Here is a 7,290-nt window from a genome sequence, read left to right as displayed (position 1 = left end):
CTTCCTCATCACTTGTATATTTATTTTACAGTTTCCGGGGAGTTTTTAATGTTCAATGTAGCTCTTCTTTTGATTTATTAGGCTGTGGCTTCCCCATACAAAGCCAAACCTACTCTGCTGGGGTGAGCTGGATATGTGCAAACATACATACTTAGGGAAGACACCATTTAGACAATAAACTAGAAAGAATGCCTGAAAGGAATCACAAAGACTCTTCGGTCGTTTGTAAGTTTTTCCGAGAATTTGCTCGGCTGCTAAGGAAAGTGGACTCCGGTTTACTGAGTGTTGCTGTAAGTGCCTTCTGTCTAGAAAAGTGAATCAGCATTGATCTCCTAATTGGATGTTGCTGGGAAAATACAAGTGCTGGGAGAGGCAGCGGCCGCTCTACTCCCCCTGCCCCAGCCCTGGCACCGTTCACACTGCGGGAGCCGATCTGGCATCCTCTTTGGGTTGGGGGAGCACATGCCCTCCCAGAGTCAGCCCCGTGTCTGAATTTAGTGCAAAAGTCATGCACTTAGAACCACCTGTTCTGGGACACCTGCATCCCAGATGCTAAAACAGTGCCTCTCAACATCCAGACTGAAAACAGGACAGTAAGAACAGAAACCCCCATGACGTGCAACACAACAGCAAGATCCTTGCATTTGATCTGAAAAACTCAGCCCTTTCTGAAATGGCCAGAGCCCCGGCCAGAGGAGCCCCCAAAGGGCTGTGGGAGAGGTAGGCACGCTGAACCGGGAGAGCAGAGGAGCTGGGAATATGTCCAGTGAGTTTGACAACGTGGTGACCTTGGGCAGAAGCTTAATGTCACTTTGTCTCCCTTCGCCCACTTCACACATCTGTCAAAGACGCGTAATAACCCGGCCTCATCTCATGTGGGGGCTGAGGATTAATTAATAAGCGATTGTAAATTACTTGGCGCTCCTCTGAGGAAAGGCATTGGGAAGCGCCAGGCACTGTAATTATCAAGCAATCCGAGAGCTCCAAAGCCCGAATGGCCTTAGGGAGGCTGCTGGGTTACCTGCGGTGGCCCCTCCAGGTGGGAAACCAAAGGTGGAGGGGCTGTGGAGCACTTCGTTTCCCCTGTCAGCCCCCCTCCAACACAGGGCACTCTCCCCCACCATGATGAATATCCCATTGGTGGCATTTCATGCCTTACATGATGAAAGCACCCATCTCCCTTGATCCTGGCTGGGAAATCACAATGAGGCAGAGTGGTTTTCCCAAGGATGATTCCCAGAGCACCTGCCCAGCATGTTGCACGAACCCTGAAGGGCTTTGTGGGGGAACACCGCATGTTACGCTCTGCCTGGAGATGGACAATCCGCTTGAGTATATTAAAGTCCTACAAGGGGATTGCAAGAACACGTTTAAATTTTATTTGCCTCCCTCCTTCCCCAAATTACTTGATGTCTTGTGATGTTTGTAGGAATTGCACATTGTGCTCTGTGGATGGACCCCTGTCCCCCACTGGAATGTGAATTCATTTGCTCCTCTCCTCACAGATGGGTCTCTTTCTTGACACATTAAATCTGGACAGGCCTTGTGACTTGCCTTGGCCAATAGAAAGTGGCTGGGATGACCTTGTACCAGTTCTGAGCCTGGGCATCAAAAAGTTTGCAGCTTCTCCTCACCCTCTGGGAACCCAGCCAGCCTCTGTAGGAGCACGCCTGGGCTAATCTGCTGGAGGATAAGACATGGCTCCAGGTGCCCCACTCCCCAGCCAACAATCAGCCAACCTCCCGCTCCCCAGCATCGCCACCTGACTTGGAAGGAAGTCGACCACAGACATATGCAAGAGACCAGACATGTGTATACCTCACATTGTTGACCCGGAGAATTATGAGCCACATAAGTGGTTATTGTTTTAAACTGCTAAGTCTTGGGTGGTTTGTTATGCAGCAATAGATGAATAGTACAATGATGACATTAATTTAAACAATTCTTTTTAATAGTCATAGGTATATAAATTGGGCTTAGATATTTGGCCATGCACCGACTGTTCAGCATTTTGGCTGGACTGGCTGTGGTCAGCTCAGCCTCTCTGCTGTGTCTTGGTGCATTCTCTTCTGCACCGCGGGAAGAAGCAGGAACAAATTTACATGTCCCACAGTTCCTGTTCTCATACAGTTCTGGCTTCTCTTCAGCTAGAGGCATGGGAGTAAGATTCGGAAGGCAGACGAGAAGGTGAAATTACCATCCTTCAGGGTAACTGTGGTTGGAAGCATGGACAGATGCGGGCATGAGGTCTGCAGCAGCTTCTGGGCGGACTCTTAGAAATCACCCTCCATGGGGCTGCCCGTAGCTTCACCACAGCCTTGGCACCTCCTGGGTTTCTGAAACTTTGCCTTCCTAGGCCTTCCAGGGGTGTGCAAACCTCTGGTGAGATTTCCAATTACATCAGAAACCAGACCGTGATGCCTGATAATAAGAGAATGTGGCTGCTGACTCTTAGCGCCAGACTCCCAGTTGGGAACTTCACTTTGCTACATTTTTTTGGAATGTTTTCTGACGCATTGTAGGGGCTACTCTCCAGCACCAGCCAAACGCAGGGAGAGATGCGTAATGATAGGTATGGGAGCAGGTGCTGGACTTCTGCCTTCCTTGAGTGAAGCAGCCTCTTAGCACCCAGATGTGCCCAGCCACCTGCAAGCCCTGCCTGACTACCTTTTAGCTCTGAGACTTAGGGAGGTTCCTTGCCTCAGTTTGCTCGTGTGTAAAATGGAAATAACAATTCTCACCCCAACCGGTTGTTGGGAGGAATGGTGAGCACCGTAAGTACTGGGTTTGTCCCGCATTGTCCCGTATATGACATCTAGGAGTTCAGGCTGTGTGCAAATTTCCAGAGACTGGCATCTGGATGATTGGGTTGCACTCTCCCAAATGGCTGCGCTTTGCTCCCTTCGCTTTCTTTCAAATTTGACACATTAGCGTATCTCCAGAAATGATCAGTAGCTTTCAGAGCTTCCCTGTTTGGTTCCTCTCATCCCGGATCTCCACATCTCGTGCACACCTTGCTCCTGTTGCAAAGGCTGCTTTCTAATAAGCAAAAACATTTTACTCAGGCGAATGTGAACACAATTTCAGTGGTATTTCCCAGGGATTGCCTTGGAAATCAACAAACAAATCAAAACGTCTCATTGCCCTGTAAGGATCTCAGTAGGATTATATCAGAATTCAAAGGTGGTGGGGGAGGGAAAGACAGGGATGAAAAAACTCAATCATCTACCTTCATTTCCACAGTAGTTGCGGTGTTGAGAGAGTCCCACAAGGAATCAAGAGTGTATTAAAAACAAAAAATCAAAAAGCTTTATCTAATGTCTCGCTGTTCTTAGCTTGTTTGCTTATTTGTGGGGAGGCGGCAGGTGAATGTCGGGCTTCTCGAGGGGTTATTACGGGGGAATCTTCCACTGTCACCAAGAGAAAACCCATCTTCCCAGAGATCTTCCCAGACCAAAAATATGGCCTTCACTTGATCATAACAATGCATATTCATTTTTCCTCTCCTTCTTCATGTTTATTTTAATATGGAAACGATAGTTCCCCCGGCTCTTTCTAGATTACAGGTGCTCTAAGAGGACGGGTGCATAGCTTTATTCCTTGAAGGTAATATTAGAAAGAGAAGGGGCTCAGGAGTCGAATTCTGACTTCCCCATTCGGTAGCTGTGTGACCTTGGGACATGAATTAATTTCTCTGAGCCCGTTATCTCATTTGAAAAAACAAAGATAATATTTTTCCGGCAGGGTTGTTGTGAAGATGATAATTCCGTGAGATAATGTATGTGACGTGCTTAGCAGAGTGGTAATGTGTTCCCAGGAAACTGTCGCTGTTTTTTATATTGTCCCTTATTCTGAGAAGGTGGAAAGTGAAGGGATGTTTTGACCTTCCTGATGCTGGAAGACTGATCCTCTTTATTCGGTCCTCACCCACGTTGAGACCTCCAGTTGGCCCCTGTGAGACTTGTGCTGATGTGGGATTGGGTGAGGAGCCTGAAATAGCCAGAATGAGAAGACACACGTGTACAAAGAACGGGCTCCAGGCAAGCAGACCCTCTGATTTTCTTCAGCCAAGGTCTTCCAGTGAGCTGTTCCCAAAAGACTTGGTCCCTTATACGTTTATTGGGTCCAAATGTTTGCTCAGATGGTCCTGTGCTTAGAGCTGAGGTGTGTGGAGGGCACAGGGCTCTGGCTCTCCTCATTTATTCTGGCTCATCTTGTCTGCTTGATTCCTTTGCCCGAACAGATGGATTTCAGACATCCAAAATGCTTTGTTGAGTACATATGGTAGGATAAAATTAGAAGGTAATAACCAAGGTTTTTCTTTCTACTTCTTCTGTTTTTTTTTTGTTTCTGTTGTGTTTTTTTGCCCCAGAGCAGTCATGGCCTCCCAGGGAGGAGACAGATGAAGGGGAGCATTGAAGGCATCTCTGAACAGTTTTCAAACCATTTTCGGAATGGAATTTGAAAGCGTAGACACTCTTGTCTCAAGAGCCCAGGCTTTTTCCTGCAAAAGCTTTGTTTTTTGTTTTTTGTTTTTGACAAAAGGTATTTTGAGGACAGAATTTGCCTTAGAGGGACGTGGTGGTTTTAAGACCACATCCTTAAATGGGAATATGGCAAATTAGAGACAGTAGAATAGAATCGGGCAGAAATGATGACACGTCACTCTGAGAACAGAGAATAGAAACAGTGGTTTTCCTCATGGGAGCCGTCTCTCACTCTGTCTTGGACTGTGGGCTCTGGAGATGCCAGCTGCCATGTCATGAGGTGGCCCTGTGGAGAGGCCCATGCATTGGAGTTGGGAAGCTGGTCTGCCACATCCATGTGGGGGAGCTTGGAAGCAGATCTGCCCATGTCCAGCCTTGAGATGACCGCAGACTGGGCGTCACTTGGTGGCCTGAATCTCAGGAGAGGCCTTGAGGCAGAGCCACCCAGCTAGTCACAGCCGGTTCCTGCCCCATCAAAACTGAAATAATAAATGCTTGGTTTGCTGAGCTGCTAGGTGTTGGGGTAATCTGTTATTCACCAGGAGATAACTAAGGTACGTGGCCGGGGCATGATGATATCAAATCAGTCTGAGGAGGTGATAAGGGTCTGATGGCCTGTTGGATGTGGAGGACAAGCAGAGAGAAGGTCACCAGGGCCAGGACAGTGATGGATCTCCATCTTGGGACATGAACAAATGCCCCACCTTCCTAGAGGGGATGGACACCCCAGGTAAGTTTGGGGGCTTCTGCAAAGTCGTGATGATGTCCATCCTGAGGAGGAAGCAAACTTCCTGTAGAAGAGACTATTGACTGCACTGAGATCACAGGAAGTAGAGGTAACAGCCAACTCGTCTAGGCCAGAGGCTGGCAACCTTCTGTGAAGAGTTGGATAATAAGTACTCTTGCTTGTGGGCCCTACAGTGTCTGTCACAGCTACTAACTCTGCCATTGTGGAGTGAAAACAACTACGGACAAAATGTAAATGAAGGGGCATGAACATGTTCCAACAAAACTTGATTTATAAAAACAGGCAGCATCCCAGATTCCTGGGAGGTAGTCTGTCCTTCCCTGGTGTAGACCCAGAGGATTCAGGTCGAACCCCTGGGTCTTCAGCAGTTCCAGGAGAGCTAAAGAGGCTGAGGCCGGCTTCCGGACCTGGAAGGCCTTCCTGGGGGCATGAAGAAGTTGCAGAAGGAGCGATGTGGACTGGGACATTTCAGCTCCGTCTGTCTGGGCTTAAGGACAGAAGACTGAAGAATATAGGAGATTTTATGTGTCAAGGAGTTGGCATTGCTTCCTGGATTTTAATGTCTCCTGGGGGAAGCGTGTGTGTGTGTGTGTGTGTGTCGAGACTGTGGTTCTGGGGCGGGGGAGGGGGGAGCTGGTGGTAAGGGAGTTAGCAGTGACAGTATCCTGAATTAACTGAGCTCAAAAGCAAAGTCACAGGGTTTTCTTGAATTGGCAATTTCTTTTTTTTTTTTGAATTGGCAAAATTTTTATCCTCCATCAGTGGTAAATGGACTGTTGAGAACTAAGTTTGTATCAGTTCTGGAGTAATGAGGAAGGTGACATTTTTGTAGACCTGGGCACTGTGATTATGTAACATTTGTGTTTGGTATATGCATATAAATAAGAAATAATATCAGGGAGATCCAGATTTTGGAGCTGGGAAAAAGCCAAAAATTCAGAGCACGTGAGTAGAAATATCATTTCCTGTGGCTCTTGGCTGATTCTAGAACTGGGCCAACTACATGATTTGCAAGGCCCAGTGCAAAATGCAAATGCTGATCTTTCCTTTTGAAAGAGCAGGAAAAAAGTGCTGTTAAAGGTAGTATAGTACAAGGCTTTTTCCTTTCTTCCATGGTCTCTTTTTTGACTTGTCATGGAGTTTCCTCTTTGCTTTCTAATGTTGTTTTAAGTACGGAAAAATTAAAAATATAATTATTAATATGAATTTTACTGTTCGTCTTTATATAGATATCTATATGTATATTAAAGATTTTATTTATTTATTTGACAGAGAGACACACAGCAGTTAGAGGGAACACAAGCAGAGGGAGTGGGAGAGGGAGCTGAGCAGGGAGCCCCATCCGGGACCTGATACCAGGACCTGAAGGCGGACGTTTAAGGACTGAGCCACCCAGGGGCCCCTGTTCATCTTTATATTGTGCAAGGCCTCTTTTGAATGCAAATATAAAAGCATTTAACTCATGCAATCTGCGAATCACCTCACTCCTGTTTTGTAGCTCGTACACGCATATACACTTTGCTCCCAGCAGAACTGCAGGAGGCCACATGAAAACTAACTAGACTGTTTTAAATTTCACCTCCCAAGGTGTGCGCATCCTACGGACATGTCTCTTTGGCTTCTGCCGAGCGCAGAAAGACAGAAAGGAAAAGGGAGTATGAGTTGCACTATCTTTCTGTTCCTTCCCTCCTCTGTCCTCATTCTGCATGCACTGTTGAGCAGCAAAGGGAGGCAGGTTGGGGGCCAGAGGGGGGCCCTGGATTGACTTGCTGGGGGTGCTGGGACACAGTACTGCCTGCCCAGTGGCTGAAACAGCAGAAAGGGATCACCTTACAGTTGTGGAAGGAGAAGTCTGAGATCATGGTGTTGGCAGGACCACTGGGGCTCTGATGAAGGCTCTGGGGCAAGATCTTCCAGGCCTTTCACCTGGGTTCTTGGCCTTCTGTGGCTTGAGGCAGCCGGCCTGCAGTGTCCACATTCTGTTTCCTGTGTGTACACTTGGTGTCCAAATTTCCCCTGTTCATAAAGATACCAGTCCTGTTGGATGAGGGGCCC

Source organism: Lontra canadensis, unplaced genomic scaffold (assembly GCF_010015895.1).
Source record: "Lontra canadensis isolate GAN:19392208 unplaced genomic scaffold, GSC_riverotter_1.0 scaffold1, whole genome shotgun sequence".
Classification (NCBI taxonomy): domain Eukaryota; kingdom Metazoa; phylum Chordata; class Mammalia; order Carnivora; family Mustelidae; genus Lontra; species Lontra canadensis.
This window is presented reverse-complemented; position numbering follows the sequence as displayed.